Here is a 20,157-nt window from a genome sequence, read left to right as displayed (position 1 = left end):
TTTCTGTCTCAATTAAAAAAAAATTTTATTGAAGTATAGTTGATTTACAGTGTTGTATTAATTTCTGCTGTACAGCAAAGTCATTCAGAAATATATATATTCTTTTTTTAATATTCTTTTCCATTATGGTTTATCATAGAATATTGAATATAGTTCCCTGTGCTGTACAGTAGGACCTTGTTGTTTATCCATTCTATATATGAAAGCTTACATCCGCTAACCCCAACCTCCCGCTCTAGCCCTCCCCTACCCCCCTCCCTCTTTGGTTCAATTTTTTAAATGTTCTTAGTTCACTCATTTCTGAGGAAGTGAAAACCTCTCTGTAGTTCAATTCTTGCCTCCACACTGCCTTCTCCACCCTTGACCTACCTCTCTTTTATTCTTCTCTCCTGTGCTCCTAACCTTCCCCTCCCCATCAAATATACAATGGAGAGAGGGCGTAAAGTCAGGGCTTGATCATTTTCAGTCTCATCACCAGTCCTGACTTAAATGCTCTTGAAGTTTTTCCTGGTAAAATCGAGTAGCTGTCCATATTAATTAAACCGCTGAATCAATATCCCTGAAAATGTAATGGCTGAAATAAAATACAAGTAGATTTATCTCTCAAGAAACCGTCTGAGAGGGAAGGGGGATGGTGGGGAAGCTCTGCTCCACTCGGTCATGCAGAAACCCAGAGCAGAGTGCGGCTAGTTCTGACACCTTCAACAGGTGGCCCCTAAGGTCCATCCTTGTCATCACTATTTCAGCCTGTGGGAGAGGAAAAAACAAAAAAAGCTGTAGAAGTGAGTGTGCAAGTTTTCAAGGCAAGCCTTGAATGGCATCTATCACTTTTGCTTACACTTCCCTGGAGAGAGCTTAGTGTTATGGCCACACTAGCTGCAGAGGGAGCAGGAAAATACAGTCCATGGATGGGAAGCTTTATCCCAGTTATGACATTACCTTACTGCAGAAGCAATAGAGTACAGATTTGGGCGGACAAATTGTAATCTCCACCACACCCTCTAAGCCCTCTTATGGTCTTAATAAGAACATGAAGGGAACATGCAAGTACAAGAATCATTGTACTGGGTCCTTCGCAGAGCAAACTGTTCCTATGGCTTATATTAGTCATCTGTAATGGGAATGTATTTGCTTGATCTCATGAATTAGCATATACTCCTATTTCATAGATGACTTATGAGAGTAAAATGAGAAAATATATCTGAAAGCTCTTTGGAAAAGCTAAAGGTATCGTCCTACAGTGTTAGAAATTGAATTTTTCCTTCATTGGAATATTACTCAGCCATAAAAAAGGATGAAATAACACCATTCGCAGCAACAAGGATGGACCTAGAGATTATCATACTAAGTGAAGTAAGTCAGGCAGTGAAAGACAAATACCACATGAGCTCACTTGTATGTGGAATCTAAAATATGAAACAAATGAACTTATCAATGAAACAGAATCACAGATATAGAGAACACACTTGTGGTTGTCAAGGTGGGGGTGGGTGGGAGGGATGGACTGGGAGTTTGGGATTAACAGATATATAGGTTCAATTTTAAAAACTTGAAACTATATATAAAATAGGTAAACAACAAGGACCTAGCGTATAGCACAGGGAACTATATTCAGTATCTTGTAATAACGTATAATGGAAAAGGATCTGCAAAAGAATATATATATATATATATATATATATATATGTATGTATAATGGGATCACTTTCCTGTACACCTGAAACATTGTAAATCAACTACACTTCAGTTTAAAATATATATATTATTCCTTCATTATTGAAATCACAGTTTGAACCTATGAAGCCAGTGCCCAACATTTCCATAGTCAAATAAGTTATAATAACTAAGAGGTAAACCCAAAAAGCAATCAACCTTCAGAGTCCAAACAGAAAGTATATAAGTAAGGGTAGAATATATATCGTAGTTAAGCTAGCACCCTTTTGTTAACAATGGGTCCGAAACATAAAGGCAGATTTAGCAATATAGACGGCAAATTTTATTCAATCATTCAGGATCACAGCTCAATGAACATCAAAACTGACTACCCTTCCGGTAACATCACTGAAGTTTGGAGGATCAATGAAGTTTGAAGGCAAAATATAGAGTGGAAGCCTAGAGAATGTTAAGACCCTCAGTGAATGAACACTGGATAGAGAGTGTTCAGAAGAAGACTCAAGTTTTGTCCAGGGAGTACAGACAAATCAAAATAGGAGGATAAATAAGAGACAGAGCAGACCCCTTCTGTGGGATCACACAAAAATGCAAATCATGGCAGAATATAACATACTAGTTAGACCCAGTTTTTTAAGACCTGTAAAATAAGGATAGAGAACTCCATGCCCAATCTCACATAACCACCTGGATCAATACTCTGATATGTCATGGAAAGAGACCAGCTAAGGTTAGGTAATGGAGGTGCCCTGACCCATTGACTTTGTTATGGCCTTAGAGAGCCAACGTTTTGCCATTAAATGTCAGATCAATTCCCAATGATTTAAACATTACCCAGAAGTCTCTAGTTTCTTGGAATCTTTAATAAAAAAAAATGCAAACTTCAAACAGTACCATTTTCAAGAGTCTAGGGAATTATTTACTACATTAGCTTAATCCATCTCGCTCACTCTTTAACATTCTTGTCTCAATTGCTTTCTACAATTTATAAAGCACTGCCTGCATTTTAAAAAAATCTATATTATTATTTTTAATATACGTTTATATCTATCTTTTGATGTTCAAGAAATAAATTTTCTCTCTGGGATTCTTATAAACAACTTACCACAGACTGTCCATTTTCTCATACAGCCCTTACCAGAATTATACTGCAATTACATATGAAAAGGTTTTTCTCCCTTTAGGTCAAGGACGGCCCATGTTTAATTAATCTTTTATCCACATGATGCCTTGCATATGTAGGTATTTGAAACATAAATTAGTACAGTTTTAGCCCAACTCCACTTCCCTCAACTCAGGCCGTAGGAGGGAGATAAAAGGAAGGCCCATTTATACGGCTACTATAAATTTGTAGGGGAACCTCTTAATTTTCCTCTCAGGAGTAAAGTGGACCAGTTTCTCTGGTTCTTCACAAGGAGAATCAAATTTGGTTTTCAATACTCCATAAAATGTCAGAGCTCCTCTAGGGGCGTGCCCTCTGTCTAGCAGTCCTGGATAAACAGGCATTTAGCGGTGATAATTCCAAACTTGCTCTTTTATATCTCAGGGATCATCAAAAGACTCCTGCGTCCAGAGGCTGACATATCTTCTTGATGGGCATGACCCATGTTATTTGAATGACCGACTGAATGAATAAACGAGCCAAAAATCGCCATCCCTAGATATCAACAAATTTCCAGCTGGCATCCAGCTGCCTGATGGTGTCACTGGCGTCAGGTGTGACAAGCTGTAATCTAAAATAACACCTAATTTAGATCCTCGTGCACTTTCTGAACTGCTGGGGCAAAGAAGGGAGACGATTACAGCTCCTTGAACTCCCAGACTCCCCCTCGCCTTGTACCTGCTGTACAATTATTGCTGCCTTGCCTGCCAAAGTTCCATTAAGGGCTCTGGCGCTCCTGGCGCTTGCATGGATACCCTACTAAATTTAATCACCATGGATGACTTATGCTTGCCAGCTGGGTGCCTCAAACCAAAGGAATAATATCAGACAAATATATGGGGATCTAGTTTATCTAAACGTATACAGGAAGAAAACAGAGAGGAGGGGCTTTTTGGCTGGTGGGAGACCACTTGTGCACCGTGTGAACTTTAAACTTGCTCTTTTTTTTCAGGGTAAAAAGTTCAATAAAAACTTTTTTATTTTTTTTGAAGTTTTATCGTCAATTCAAATAATCATGCCAAGTGAGGTCATATTGCCAGAGGCAATAGACAGCTGTAGAGAATCCATCAGACTTTGGCTGCCTCCGGATGCAAGATCTTGGCTTGTCTGCTGAGTTGGGGTTGTGGGATGTAATTAGAGGCAGCAAAGGCTATCTAGTGCCTACTGCCCTCCCATTAACCTTGGATGTGGCTGGGGCAACTCAGAAATGGGGTGTGGGGCTTGGCTACCCTTCACGGCCCTCAGACTCTCCTACCTGCAGGGCGGGATTCTTGGGCCTGACTTTAAAAAGAGTCCTCAGGGCAGAGAATTCACATACTGACTCATTTGGCACTGGTTCTCTGGGTTGTGCTTGACTCTCTGTTCTTCTTCCATTGCCTGAAGGTACAGAGACTTTACAAAAAGAAAAATAAGTAAATTAAAAAAAAAAAATCATCGTCATCACCCCGAACTGAGCCACCAGTGATTTGCTTTAGCCCATCAGTGAGAATAGTGGCATAAACCTTTTTTTTTTTAAATTTCACAAGTACAACATTTCTTATTTGCATTGTGATGTTTTCCATTGTAAGTAGAGGTAGCTGGCAGACCAAACCCAGTCCTTTATTTATTTCCTCTCTAGATGTTGACGAAAGTGTCAATGAGGCATTATGACTTGTTTCATGATGACAGTCCTGCTCTGCTTGGTGACCCGTGACCTCCCTCCTCAGGAGATATTGAGGTTAACATGACGGCACACTGGACATCTATACAGGAAGGAATGTATTCAACACCGGAAAACGTGGGAGGAATTTAGTGAATGAATGGGCCTTACTGAGCAGAGGAAACAGTTGGGTAATTTTGCCCACCAAAAACCCCGATGAACGATTATTTGCAGCCCACTGGTCTGTAACTTCAATCACCTGATGAGACATATTCACATTAGTGCAGTCTCTTGCTCAGATAGTCATCACCCGCCTTGGCTGGCCCTTGTAGGAGGGAGAAGGAATAGAGGAGGTTGTAAAGCAGAAGTAAATTAGTGTAAAGCAGCTGAGAGTGGTTGAGGAGCTGGGTGGGTAAACATCTGTGATGGCATAGGAGTCAATTACAGCTGTTGACACTTGGTCCAGGCAGTGACCCCAGGCCCTCTGCTACCAGGCCGAGCAGACAGGCCTCCAGCCCCTCCAGCAAGCCATGATGACCTCCTTTTCCCACAGCTGTCTCTGCAGGAGGGTCTTGGGCAGGACCCTACAGTCACATCTCTCTCATTTCTTGGGACCAGGAAATGAGAAAATCATTGCTCACCCCGCTCCAAACTTGCCTCATCTCAGAGCTCAGTATCCGCTCCATGCTTTGCAGCCACACTGGGAGGATCTCTTTAATAGAAGAAAAGAAGGACAGAATGTTGGAAGGGAGCTCTCCTTGACAGATGGGAATGAGCGCAGTGTGAGTAACTAACTGGAGGCAATAAAGGTGTTAGCAAATAGCAGGAGGCAAGAGCGGGCCCGGGATGACTGGCTCTGCTACACACTGCGTGCTGTACGGGCGCCAGTGAGAGCTGCCTATCTCAGCTTCAGTGTTAAGAGCATGTGGCTCTCACAGATTCACAACGTAGTCCTCGGCTTTCTCAGTAGCACAAGCATTGACTGGGTCCCCATCCAACTGAGGGGTCTACCATCTCTTTGTTACCCTCCTTCCTAATGCCTGTTCTCCTGGTCATCCCTCCTTTCCTTGTCCTGGTTCCTTTGTTCTTCTTTTCCCTGTTCCTTATGTCTCATTACATGATAGTCCCCCTTTTCCTTTGGGATTTTTTTTGCGGTACGCGGGCCTCTCACTGTTGTGGCCTCTCCCGTTGCGGAGCACAGGCTCTGGACACGCAGGCTCAACGGCCATGGCTCACGGGCCCAGCCGCTCTGCGGCATGTGGGATCTTCCCGGACCAGGGCACGAACCCACGTCCCCTGCATCGGCAGGAGGACTTTCAACCACTGAGCTCCCAGGGGAGCCCCCTTTGGGATTTTTGTCTTTTCTTAAAGCAAGGAGAGCCTCCTCATCAGTGTCAAGCCCAGCGTCATGTAACCAATTACCCTAAAATCACAGCCATCTAGCCCTACCCTCTGTGTTCAGAAAACCCAGTTGTTGCTGAGAATTGTATATCTATACAGTGTTTACACATGAACCGTAGCAGGAATTCTTAAGGCAAGGATACCATTGAACCAAAAAATGTCATAACACAAAGGAGTCTCAGATGCTTATTATCTCCTCCCAACTACATTCCATTTGACAATCAAGCAAGTCACGACTTGGGAAAGTTAAATGAGTTCCTAAGGCTTACACAAACCAGTAGAGTGAAGGACCCAGGCCTCTTGACTCCCTAATCAGTGATTTGTTTTTCCACTTTATGCATTTTAACGTAAAAATAAAAGCCACAGATTCTCTAGACCGCTGCGCTACCTGGGGGAATATTTCTTACCCCCAATCATGCTTGAATCCCTCTACTACAGAAATAAATACAGCTAATGAATCAGGGATGCTCTTTTGTGCTCCTGTTGTGTCTGACCTTAAGGAAGTTGCTCGCCTCCCTGGTTCTCTATTGTCTTTCACAGCTGAGGAGCCTGGACAGATCATCTAGGGTTGCTTCTAGTTCCAAAATTCAATGACCCTTTAAGCTTAACTTCTTTCACCAGAATACCTGTCATTTCTAGGTAAATGGTGTTCTCAGTCCTTTCTGCTAAAAGAGGTTAAGTAAATAAAAAGGAAAGATCAGGCTCTGCTTTTGGCCTAAATTATAACTTCAAGACCAGGGATGAAAGAAGTTAATAGCAATAAGAAAGCTTCCAGAGTCTACCATTTACAATTTAAATCCTTTGCTTGGGAGGTGAAAAGTTCAAAGTTGAGTCATAGTCTGAGGTGGCTCTGCTCTTTCTTTTTAATTATCTGAGGTCAGGAAGTTAATAATACCAGAAATCCCCAGTGGAGACCTCTTGTGCACTGTGTGAACTTTAAACTTGCTCACTTTTTTTTAAGGGTAAAAAGTTCAGTAAAAACACAGTGGACTTTTCCTCTTAGCCTCCACCCATTCATCCCCCAAGGTCAAAAGTTGAACTGTAAAACAGAAACCCTTGTTCTCTGATCCACATTTAAACAGATCACTTATTAAAGGGTAAACATTCTAAATGCAAGCCAAGATCCAAAGTGAATCTGTTCAATAAAAATAAAAATATTGTAATAAAATGAGTCTTTGATCTTTATCACTTGCCTTGGAGTTGAACATCCAAATTTATTTTATTTTTTGAATCTCAGAGAGCACTCACAAAAGCTCTTTCTTAACCTATCTCTGCCCTGAGATTGGCATATCTGGAAAAGATAAACCTAAGACATTTCTAAAATAATTGTGTTCACAGTCTTATCTTAAGGCAATTTCTACAACTAATTCTACACCATTATGTTTGTTTGTTTGTTTGTTTTGTTCAAACAGGAGTTCAAGTGTGGTTTAAATCTGAAAGATTTAAAGGACTGGGGAATTAAAAGGTGTTTGCTGAAAATGATGGAGGATATGGAGAGGATAAAGAAATGGATGAATCAACCCAATGAACCTCATGGGAATTAGGAATGGACTATATTTGAAATCTTCGAAATGTTAAAGCTCAAACATGAAGCCAAGAGGACAGCTGTAGAGCTCTAAATACGTACAGCCGACCCTCCATACCCGAGGGCTCCACATCTTCAGATTCAACCAACGGCAAATCAAAAATATTGAGGAAAAAAAATTCCAGAATGTCCCACACATGTCAAGGGATGACTATATTTACTTCATAAGGATAAGACTAGCTTTCTTAAAGTAACCATGGCACATTTAAGAAGTATGGAAGAGCCAACTAAATATTAACCCAATCCAACCAGCTTGCTTAGAAAAACTCCCTAAACCAACATCATATTAAGCTGCTATTTCATGCAACACCTAAGTGTCCTTTTCTAATAAAGTAAGTGATATATGTGTCCATTCTTTTCATTGCATGCCCTTTGGAAACTCTTTGTTAAAAAAAAAAAAAAAAAAAAAGCCAAATCTGTGAGAGCACCTTTGTCACAATTTATCCAAAAGAGAATAATACCACCTGCTTGCCTACCTTAATAATTTTTGTACAGTCTAATGAGAAAATCACAGAAAACAGTGAGAACCTTGAAATAAAGATATATGATGAGCACATTCATAATAAATACCTTTCACTGATGTTTGTTTTGACAAATGTCAGTTAAGTTCTTGGACTTTCTGATTAATTTTAATACAAATTCAAACTAGAAGATACAGCTCCAAAGAAGTTGTGACCTAGGCCCATTTACCCTGTAATTTTCACAGTATCCTCTGGGACTCCTGGATGCAGCTGGATGACCCAGACCCAGGAATAACAAGCCAGGAAGGAAGTGGGGAGAGCACATGAGACTACTTCCTCTTGTAAGGAAGGACTCCCCTCTCAACACTTGTAAGGAAGGGTGGAAATTCCTTATGAGTCAAAGTGTGACTTCAAAGTAAAGGACGAAATTTGAGAGATGTGATCATATTGATTAGGATGTTGACCAAAAGGAAGTCACTGAATTTAGAAGAGTGGACAGGGAAAATCAGGCATTAAATCAGAAGGTGAAGGGCATCTGGACACTGCTCACTTAGGCTGGTGTTACATTCGTGAGAATAACTTCTGGTTTCAATTCATCTTGTGAATATATTCCCATGAATATTTATGTTTCTTCTTTTTTATTTTTAAGTCACCACGTTGTATTTGAGCTAGCTGTTTTCAGCCTTCTGTCTGACTGAATTCCGTATTTTTTTTTCCTGCAAACCACTTCATTTTGTAAGAGGCTATTATAGGGTAAGACCATGTTGTGTTATGGGCATACTTATCCTAAATGTTCTCATAGGATAGAAATAGGACTGGATCCGTATAACATCAGCCATATAGAACACTGTAAGGCGTGTATTACAGGTGGTATGAACAAAGTGTCATGACAACCCTGGGTCTTTGCCACGTTTTCTCATGCCCCCTTGCCTTACACATTCTGATCCCTCTTCCTGGAATAATCCACTAGTCCTTGATCCCTGGGACCCTGTACTCTGCCTCAGTACTGTTCTTCCTTCACGCCTCACCTCCCTCTCCCTCTCTGAATGCAAGTGTCCCTTCCACAGCAATCTGTGTAAGCAGTGACATCAGAGTAATTGTCTCACTGTATTGTAATGTGTAGTTAATTTTGCAGCCTCCAGCAATAACTTACAATCAGACTGAGAGAGAGAACTCCCACGCAATTCCTTGGGAGGTCCTTCTTCCAAAATACTGAATGAAACCTGATAGGAACAGGATCCAGTGTATACCTTAAGGGATGGCAAAGGTAAGCTGAGACTCAACAGGGTCTATGACAGACTGAATTCACTCAGTCCTGCCAGCTTTCTGAAACACCATGAGCACACCAGTTCTCAACTTTGGCTGTGCTTTGATATCACCTGGGAACTTTAAAATATCCTTGATGTCAGTGTCCCAGCCCTAGAAATTTTGAATTAATTGAACTGAGGTAGAGCAGGATCATTAGGGTATTAAAATGCCCCTGGGTGATACCTGTGACAATAAGAACTGAAGAATGAGGGGCACTGCACAGGAAGATGCTGTGAAATGCATACAGAAATTACCAGTGCCATTGAGAGTCACAAATGGACTGTCAATTTACATATACCTTATTTTCACAATTCTCTTGAAGAATAAGTCACTCTCCCATCTAAACTGATTTAGCAATTCTCTATTATCCTCAGGATAAAATCAAACATCTTGACCAGCCAACGTATTACACTAGCCTCTCCACAAAATGGTCCCATCTTTTTTTTCTTCCTTATTAGTATCGTTTGTGCTTGAGTCATGCAGAACTGCTTGCTATTCCCTGAATGTGCCACGCAAACCCTTCTTATATCTTCCCATGCATCTGCTCTTAGGAATACTTTTCCTCTTGTTCCTCCAGGTAATTCATATTCATACTTCAAGACCCAGATCAGGCTAGTCCTTCTCTGAATTCCTTTACTAGCGCTGCTGGTTTTATAAAGTGCTTCTGTTCTGCGATGCACACAACTGAATTCACTGCTCAGTCATAGCAGTTAGCACATTGGCTGAAACCAGCTCTCTATCAGCCACTGATGTATTGTTTTAGATTCCCAAGAGCAGAAAGTGTGTCATTTTTCTGGACCCACTTTCCCCTGTATCCAGCATAGTGTTTGACACATGGTAAGTGCTATGTGAATGGCTGTTGAATAAATGGATAGAAGGATAGACAGATGGACAATAGAAAGATGATAATATAAATAACTCCTTTATCTTTAATATCTAGAAGGACTCTCATGATGCTCATCATTGATGAGAGAGAATAATAACTTCCTGTTAGATTTATTTCATATTTATCTTCCAGAGGTTGGAGACCCAGGAGCCTGAGCCAATTATAGAAATATGAGACTCCAGGCCAGGGCAAGTGGCCCCAGAAAAAAGGGTTACAATCATGGTTTCCTTGGTTATGTTAGGATTTTCTAGATAAATAAATAGAAGCAAACCACTGAGTCATGTAGTGTTTCAAAATTGTGACATTTCTAGATGGTTGCTTAGTCCTGAGCCATGTCACTTTCCATTTGTTCTTTCCTCCCTTCACATTGGCCTTGGCTGCTTCTTCATAGAATCACAATCAGTTTAAATGAATTTGCTCCTCCTCTCCCAACCTGGGTTCCAGCTGAAATGAAATTACGAGTTCATAGCTTCTTAAAGCTAAAAGAAATTTTAGGGATCATCTCATGCAACTCCTCCATTTTGCAGACCTAGAAGCACTTGGGGGATGTTCAGGGAATGCACAGCCTATGGCAATTACCAGTGTAGCTGGGTGGTTCTGAGCTTCATCAGCATAGGAAGGCCAATGAGGTCACATCAACTGAAACATCCAAATCACTTAGGAACTTGGGTTCCCCCTTAAGATCTTCTCTATTTCCACAAAGCCCCATGGAGAGAGCCTGTGTATATGCTCAGAAACAAGCCACTTGCTATTCTTTGTCCCTGGCCCTTTCCCTAAGGCCCATTGCTCACTGGTTCCCTGCTCTGGGTCCCCCTCTGAGCATAGCCCTCCCTGTGTACTACTGTCTTCTGTAGAAATGCTCCCAGGCTGCTGCACAGTAGTCTCTTTTTTTGGGTGGGAGGACTGGTTGACAGAGTGAGAGGAAGGGTGGGGGTAGGGAAAGGAAGGCTGTTAAAAAACATAAGAATAAACTCTCCCCCAGCTTTTGAGCTGCACATCGTTATTGGTGAGCCAGAGCAGTACCATCCAGTGCTCTAGAATTTGGCTCTAAAAGCATATCTGGATTCCAAACTTGTCCCTGCCACTTGCTATCTCTTTGACCTTCAGCAAGGTATGAAACCTTTCTGAACCTGAATTTCTATTTTTCCCTTCTTTATTATAGTGGAAATGATAATTCCTTCTTCATAAGATTATTGGGAGAAGTAAATGAAATACTGGTCTTAATAAATCAGGTGCTTAGCATAGTGCTAGAAGTTGGTAAGCACTCAACAAATGGTTTAGACATTATTATTTTCAACTTCATCATTCTTATCACTGTCACTTTAGTTATTCATTGAAATAGCTTCTTTGGCCCCTAACCCTGATTTCAGTTGGGTCTTAACGGCGGTCCCTCAGGCCAGCTGGGGGAAAGCAATGTCTCCCCAACCTCTTCTTTTCTCCCTCAATGCCTTTCCCGCACCTGTACTCAACACTCATTTTTCCTCCTTTTCTCCACTCCAAGCAGTTTGGTTATCAGTTGGTACAAAGAGTTCCTCACATAGCCAAATTTTCATCCTGTTAGAGTATCAGCTAAGACATCTCCATTGTTGGACTATCAAAGTCAGCCTATACTTCTGAAATAATGGAAGTCTTTATTAAATTCCAGTTTTCAATATAGGGGAAAAAATATATTTATATATATGTTTTGGTGTTCAATTTCCTCCAAAGAAGCTCTTCCCTTCTACAGAAATAGAGTTCTACCTTGACACGTGGTTTCCCGGAGAGAGTATCTCTCACCTTTAACCACGCCAGTGAGAACAATACCCTGGCAGTGAGCACAGCAAGGAGACGGAAAAACCTGAGGCCCTGGGTAACTTTGTGCTTGTCCACCCAGTTACTCTGATACGTCTGGACTGTTTGGGCCATGGTATTTAGACATCTCTGCTCTCCTTAGAGCCTGACATAGCAGTAGTGTAGTTTCTAAACATGGCAAGAAGAACATCTACCCCCATTGTGTTTAGACGTCAATGCAAGCCTAAAATACAATGTTTAGTTAAAATATTAATACTGGTTATATTCCCACAAAGAGGTTGGGGAAGCAAACATCTTCCCATTCCCAATATAGAAGCTTTCAAAATTTGGTATTGCAAAAGATTTCAAGATCTCTGACTCAGCCAAGAATTAAACATTCATGGTCACCCTCCTGTTGTTAACTGAAGAAAGAGTCACAGATCAAAGCAGGGAAACTATGTGCTTTATACAAATAATTTGTGTAAGCAATAATTCAAGTCGCCTTTTAACTGCAAATAGATAATGGACTGATTCACCCTTCAAGCAAATTAGGGGTCTTTAGATCAAACAAGGAAGACTTATATTGAAATAACTGGAGAGATTGCCCCAAATGCTATTAGTCTTATAGTCCCAATCACAGGGAAAAGATTTTACTAGTTCAGGGCTTCCGTGGTGGCGCAGTGGTTGAGAATCCATCTGCCAATGCAGGGGACATGGGTTTGATCCCTGGTCCGGGAAGATCCCACATGCTGTGGAGCAACTAGGCCCATGAGCCACAATTACTGAGCCTGTGCTCTAGAGCCTGTGAGCCACAATTACTGAGCCTGCATGCCGCAACTACTGAGGCCTGTGTGCCTAGAGCCTGTGCTCCACAATGAGAGAGGCCACCACAGTGAGAAGCCCACGCACTGCAAGGAAGAGTAGCTCCCCGCTCGCTGCAACTAGAGAAGGCACGCGTGCAGCAACGAAGACCCAACACAGCCAAAATAAATAAATAAATAAATAAAATTTATTAAAAAAAAAAAAAGATTTTACTAGTTCAGGCTTAGGGTAAGATTGGGCAGCTCAGCTTAGTTCAGACATCTAAATCAGTTGTGGGATTAGCCTAGACTGTACCCAGACTGACAGCTTTGATTTATATATATTTTTTATTATATATTTTTATATTATATGCTTGATTATATATATTTGACTGAATTTATATAATTTATGAATCAGAGTCCATGGATTATTCTCATAATGACTGGCCCATCAGAGAACAAGTTTTAGCACTCAAATGAATCCATCTGAGGTAGCTACAGACTCCCAAAACTCTCCTCCCTCACTCACCACACCCTGGAATGAGATCAGCCTTCAAGACTGAGGATACCAGCTGTATCTGATAAGGGGTCAATATCCAAATTGTATAAACAAATCACACAACTCAGTATCAAAAAACAAACAATCTGATTAAAAAATGGGCAGAGGACCTAGATAGACATTTCTCCAAAGAAGACATACAGATAGATGGTTAACAGACACATGAAAAGATGCTCAACGTCACTAATCATCAGGCAAAGGCAAATCACAGCCACAATGAGATATCACCTTACCCTTGTCAGAATGGCTGTTATCAAAAGGACAAGTAACAAGTGTTGGGGAGGGTGTAGAGAAAAGGGAACACCTGTGCACTGTTGGTGGAAATGTAAATTGGTGCAGCATCTATGGAAAACAGTATGGAGATTCCTCAAAGATTTTTACATTAGAACTACCATACAATCCCACAATTTCACTACTGGGTATTTAGCCAAAGAAAACAAAAACACTAATTCCAAAAGATATATGCACCCCTTTGTTCACTGCAACATTATTTACAATAATAAAGATATGGAAGCAACCTAAAAGATGTCCATTGATAGATAAGTGGATAAAGAAGTGGTGATACACACGCACACACACACGCACACGCACACGCGCGTGCGCGCGCGCGCACACACACACACACACACACACACACTAGAATACTACTCGGACATAAAAAAGAACAAAATTGTGCCATTTGCAACAACATCGATAGACCTGGAGGATATTATGCTAAATGAAACAGGTCCGACAGAGAAAGACAAATACCATATGGTCACACTTATATGTGGAATCTGAAAAACAAAACAACCAAATAAACAAAACAAAACAGAAACAGACTTATAGATATAGAAAGCAAACTGGTGGTTTCCAAAGGGGAGAGGAGTGGGTGGTTGGGTGAAATAGGTGAAGGGGATTCAGAGATAGAAGCTTCCAATTATAAAATAAATAACTCACAAGAATGTAATATACAGCATAAGGAATATAGTCAATAATACTGTAATAATTTTGTATAGTGACAGATGGTTACTGGATGTGTTGTGGTGATCACTTTGCAATGTATTTGATTGTCAGATCACTATGCTGTACACTTGAAACTAACATAATATTGTACCTCAACTATACTTTAATTAAAAAAAAAGAGGGCTTCCCTGGTGGCGCAGTGGTTGAGAGTCCGCCTGCCGATGCAGGGGACACGGGTTCCTGCCCCGGTCCGGGAAGATCCCACATGCCACGGAACGGCTGGGCCCGTGAGCTATAGCCGCTGAGCCTGCACGTCCGGAGCCTGTGCTCCGCAACGGGAGAGGCCACAACAGTGAGAGGCCCGCGTGCACAACCGTGAGAGGCCCGCGTACCGCAAAAAAAAAAAAGACAAGACTGAAGACACTAGGCTCCATGTGACCAGAGATCCCATGCCAGGGGAGAGTAAGCTAAAAGTAGACACAGGTAGCTATGTATGACTCCTTTTTGTGAGCTTACAGGCCTCCAAGGGTCAAAATTGCTGATTTGATTCCAAAATGTTGTATTTATCTTATCAGAAAGAACTACTAAGCAGAATGATTTGCCCAAGAGAATATATGGTCACCATAGAGTGGAGAAGTGACGTCTTATCATTCAAATAATTATTTAAGCCTATATCTTTTTACTCAAGTTTTTTGTTGTTGTTGGCTTTTTTTTTTTTTTTTTTTTTTTTTTTTTTTTTTTTTTGCAGTACGCGGGCCTCTCACTGCTGTGGCCTCTCCCGTTGCGGGGCACAGGCTCCGGACGCGCAGGCTCAGTGGCCATGGCTCACGGGCCCAGCCGCTCCGCGGCATGTGGGATCTTCCCGGACCAGGGCACGAACCCGTGTCCCCTGCATCGGCAGGCGGACTCTCAACCACTGTGCCACCAGGGAAGCCCCCTCAAGATTTTAATGATGAAATTATTAGAAAAACTAGTACGTTTTTATGGTACCTATCAGTACCATAAATAATGACTTTTCCATGCATTATTTTTGCCTTCATTTCTTTTATGTTTAAATGTTTCTCCCCAATTTTCTTAGATCATAGCCTTTGTTTGATAATATTGTGAGATGTATCTGATTTCTTATTCACAGTTGTATAAAGTGTCTTTCCTTTTTCACCATGACATTGCACTATCCTTTATCTAGACATCAGCTCTGTGACAGGGGGTATTTGATATTGTGACTAATCTAACATCCACTGAGTCAAGGGTAATAACACAGTCCTAACAGTTGTTACACACTTATAATGTGTCCGACACCTTCTAGGCGTCTTATGTTTATTAACACATAATGTGCAATATATATACATATACATGCACGGTTGCTTCTCACAACAACCTTGAGAAATAGATAATTTTATTATTCCCATTCTACGAATAAGAAACCCGAAGTTAAACAATTCAGCCTGCAGCGTGCCACTAAGAAGAAGCAGGGCCAAAATCCAAAACCAGACCATCTAGCCTCGTGATGCAAAATCTACCAGTGGTGCTACCTACGTTTAATCAAGACTATTTGGAAAGAAGTAGTAAAAGTACACGAGTTAAAAAGTTATAGAATCATAGAATCTGAGGAGAAAAGACCTGAATATATCAGAGAAAATAGCCCAAACAGATGACTGAACAGAACCACTTCCAAAAGAAGAAGGTTAAGGCATTGGTGAATAAAAGGCAAACTTCTGAAGCAGAAATCCAGCTTGGCCAGATATCAGACTCACTAGCATATAATCCACTGGATATGATGTTGTAAGGCGGTCAGGAGGGGAATGATAATGTTCGAGGAACACAAGCGCAAAGAGGGTTTTTGTTTGCTTCTTTGGCAGCACTGAACTCTAGGAAATGATTGGGGAAATTCAAATTTCTGAGAACGCTTTTCACAAGAGAGACAGAGATTAGAGTTTCCAATGAAGAAGGCATGCTGCAATCGAAGAAAGCAAAGTGCAATAAAGCTCTCAGGCCAGATGGCATTTATCTGAGTGTTCTGAAGGAAATAACATGTGAAACAGCAGAGATGGATGAGGGCACATACTATGTTTGTAAAAATAACAACTGTTCTTGAAGTTTGTCCAGTTTCTAACACAGAGTCTATATTTTTTTAAAAAGGAACCAAGAGAGATTCCAGGAATTCAGTCAAGTGAACTTTGTCTTCATGTTAGGATACTGTTTGGGAGAAAAAAAAAAAAAATCTGAGGACTATACCAAATAAAATCTGGGCACTGAAATTTGACCAGCTCCCATCAACTCTACAGTCATGGGGGTTTCCACTTCTCCAACCTTAAAACTGATGACTACTTAGAGCAACATCACGTATTTGCCTTTCAAAAGGTTTGAGAATGAAGAAAGAGAGGCGTGCTTGGATTTAAACCTAGCTAAAGAAATTAGAATCATTTATAGGGTATGTTTATGTCAAAGAATAGAGATGAGCGTGCCTGGAATCTGATGTTGGGATGAAACTACAGTTTCACATTCATTATTTTTTAAATGATTAGGAGGTCTGAGTGAGCCATAAGCAATTGACTCTCATGTGACTGACACTGTGTGGGGCAAGCAGTGCAAAAAGAAATGGTAACCACGTGATTGTACGGTCATCATCACTAACATTTATTGAGTGCTCACTACACTGGCAGGCGCACTGCTTAGAGTCTGAGATCCATTATCTCAGTTATTCTTAGTCTGTGAGTGACAGCATAGCCTACTTCAGAAACATCTGCTGTTCAGAAAGAAAAATGTCCTAAGGGGTCAGACAGGATATCAGCCACGGTCAGAGTTCAGACGAGCTCCAAACAAAGTTCATCCAAAATGTTCTGAACAAAACGTGGTCTCCATTTAGAACTGAGTGACGCCAAGTGGAATCTGTTCTCTGCCCCTCAATCCCCGGGACCAGCCAGGAGCTCTTATCTTCTAAACCTCCAGATAGTCAGGATGACGTTGATTCTAATCTCCATCCGAATCACCGGCCCCGAGACTGGAGAGTTCTTACTGTTTTTTACATTTCCTGGTCCTTAAACCCACTTCCTCACCTAACATCTGTCCCTTGCTAATTATAACTCTTTTGTGTTTGTTTGTTTCCTGAGTCCTCTGGCTCAGTGTCTTCCCGTGGCCTTCATCTCTGTTGCCCACCTGGGATTTCAGACCCATGTGGATCTAAAGCCTTGTCTCAAGCTTTGTCTGAAACTTTCCCAGGCCTTTGTCCACAACCTTCTGCCACCCAACCCAGTGCTGACAGACAGAACAATCTGGAGCCCATAAAGATTAGAGCTGTTGGATTAGTTAGTGACCCTTCCCAATTAAAATACTTAGCTCAGGGTTCTTCACACAATGCCCAAAGTACTTTCTGTTCAACAAAGGCTTGTTGACTGAATTTACAGCCTGTGCTGTAACATGAACTGCAGACCAAAGTCCAAATTACAACACATGACCTCTATGGCAAGAAAGAGTGAAAAAATAAAACAACCTTGGACAGATGCCAGATGACGCTGGACCCATGAGAAACTCCAGAGAGAGAAAAATGCACTAAATAGAAATAGCAGTGCACACACCACAGCCTTGCTCTCTGATCCTTTGTGAACTATGATTGCTCCCCTTCACAAAATTATAAGCCTATTGAGAGAAGGGCACAATGAAGTGTCAAGTGCTGGGTGCCTACCTTCCTCATCGCGCCTGTCATCAGGGAACTTGGCAGGAATTGAACTTACACGTTAACCTTGTGAGTGGCCAAGCACTCACGATAGACTTGGGTACCAAAAAGCCACAACAAGCAAAGTGTGAAGCTTTGTCAACTTCACATCACATCTTGACAATTATTTGGAAAAGAGTCTTTCGGCATTTTCATCTTATGTATAAATTATTCTATACAGTCTCTCTTTTTCATCACCCAAGTCTGGTTTCTTCCCAGTCAAAGCCTGTCTCTAGCTCTTCAAGGAGCTTACTTTTCCTCTTGGTTTCTCTAAGCAACAGCTCTCCCTAATGCCTGGTGTGATGGTTAGTTTATGTGTCAACGTGGCTAGAGTATAGTACCTAGTTATTCAAATCATAATCTAGGTGTTGCTGTGGAGGTATTTCATAGATGTGGTTAACATCTATGATCAGTTGCTTTAAGTAAGGGAGACTATCCTCAGCAATGGGGGTGGGTCACAGTCAATCAGTCAAAAGGCCTTAAGGGCAAAACTAAGTTCTCCCTGGGGAAGAAGAAATTCTGTCTCATGCCTGCAAGATCAGCTCCTGTCCAAGAGTTTCCAGCCTGTCAAACTGCCCCCTCCCCACAGATTTTGAATCTACCAGCCTCTAAAATCAGAAAAGCCAATTACTGAAATAAATCTCTTTATAGATAAAATCATATATATATGAAATCTTTTTATGTATTATATATGTTTCTATATATACATATATAAGTTCCCTCACTTATAAATATCAGAGTTCCAGCAGCAAAAATCATTTATCCTCAATATTTCAAATGAATAGAGTTTAATGAAGGAACCATGAAATTGAAGTGTGAGCAGAGTTAAGGAAACAAAGAAGGGAAGGGTACACACCAGAGACTAGAGACAGAGGGAAACAGTTACCACCACAGGGCTGAAGGGGCAAGGGGAGGAAGGAGCTGGGTTCACAGCCCAGTGAAAGCCAAGCCTTGAGCGGAGCCTTCTCCTGGCCTCCCTGCTTCGGGGGAAGATGCTATACGAAGGGAGCAGGGAAGAAAGCTCTGACCTCTCTCTCTTGCTCTGTAATCTCCTGTCCAGTGAGTCAGCCTGCAGGTGGTACAACCCAACAGAAGCCAGCCAGGAAGGGAGCCTGGAGAAACTGTTTGTAGGAATCAAACTCCGAGGGCACAGACCAAGCAAACAGGGGAGAATACATCCTGGGTGGAGAGGGGGCCAAGCAGAAAATATCCATGATAGCCTGGTTCTCCTAAGACTCAAGCTACAAGTTCATACCAGTTTCCAGCTTTCATAAAAGACTCTTTTTAATTTAACTTCTTACTTACTAATCTACCATATCCAATTAATCCCTATTTTTTTCTTATTCAATCCTATCATTTTCCCTCATTCCAAGTCTTTTTTATTATTCAGTTACATTCACAATATCCCAGAATTTAATTGCTCTCCCTACAATATTTATCTCTTTTATCAAGCTCCCCCTGAACCCCCAACTCAATTTTAATCGATTAATAAAGATACACACATCCATTTACAGGGAAAGCATAGACAATGATATTTTATAAAAGAATCTATATATGTACAGTAGGCTTGGGGCTAAATATTTTATACCCATCAGATTATAATCTACCACAATTTGGAGAACATAAAGTATGTATTCCAAAATATGTGTTTAATGGGATAATTTTCTTTCCTTTATGTGTTCATCTCCATATGATTAAGAAAAGGAGACTTCTCATATCTCATTTATTATGGTGGAAGAGAGAAAAGGGCCTATTGTTATGTATAGGCAAGGCGCTAACTATAGAAGACACATATGCGGTTATCTGTCCAGCCCTCTCAGGTGGGAATTGCCTGTCTTCCTCACCGCATTTATGAGGTTATCATAAACTGTTCTAGGGCAACAATGGATTGGCCCAGTAGTAAACACTAGACTCAAGATGACATCATCATAATCCCTACCCCAGACCTCATCTTCCTAGCCAAAGCTTATAAATCCCAGCTGGGCACCTGATACAAATGGGGAATTGGAATACATCCTTGAGAATATTTATCTAGAACTGGTAGTCACTCTTTGGGTTCCTGAACTATGATGTGTAAAACTAAGAGGCCAACTATCAGTAACCACATATTCCGTCATGTGGAACAGAAAAGTGGAGGCAATAAGAGAGAGAAAGAGAAAGAAAGAGAGAGAGAGCGTGCGCACGAGAGAGAGAGAGGGAAATAAAGCATAACCCAGAAAATCAAAGAGGCAAGAACCACACGGAGTCCTAATGGTGTT

General features: G+C 41.2%; 1 protein-coding gene across 1 annotated transcript in view; it reads right to left on the bottom strand.

Moving 5' to 3' along the window:
- Nucleotides 1-516: 516 nt before the first annotated feature.
- NRIP1 (nuclear receptor interacting protein 1) overlaps nt 517-20,157 on the bottom strand; it is a 73,552-nt gene continuing 53,911 nt past the window's right edge. Inside the window, exon 2 of the mRNA XM_060010469.1 lies at nt 517-747. The gene's annotated coding sequence lies outside the window, so the exon portion shown is untranslated. The remainder of the gene's footprint in view (nt 748-20,157) is intronic.

Source organism: Delphinus delphis, chromosome 4 (assembly GCF_949987515.2).
Source record: "Delphinus delphis chromosome 4, mDelDel1.2, whole genome shotgun sequence".
Classification (NCBI taxonomy): domain Eukaryota; kingdom Metazoa; phylum Chordata; class Mammalia; order Artiodactyla; family Delphinidae; genus Delphinus; species Delphinus delphis.
Note: the sequence above shows the minus strand (reverse complement) of the source record. Positions and strands in the feature narration are given on the sequence as shown.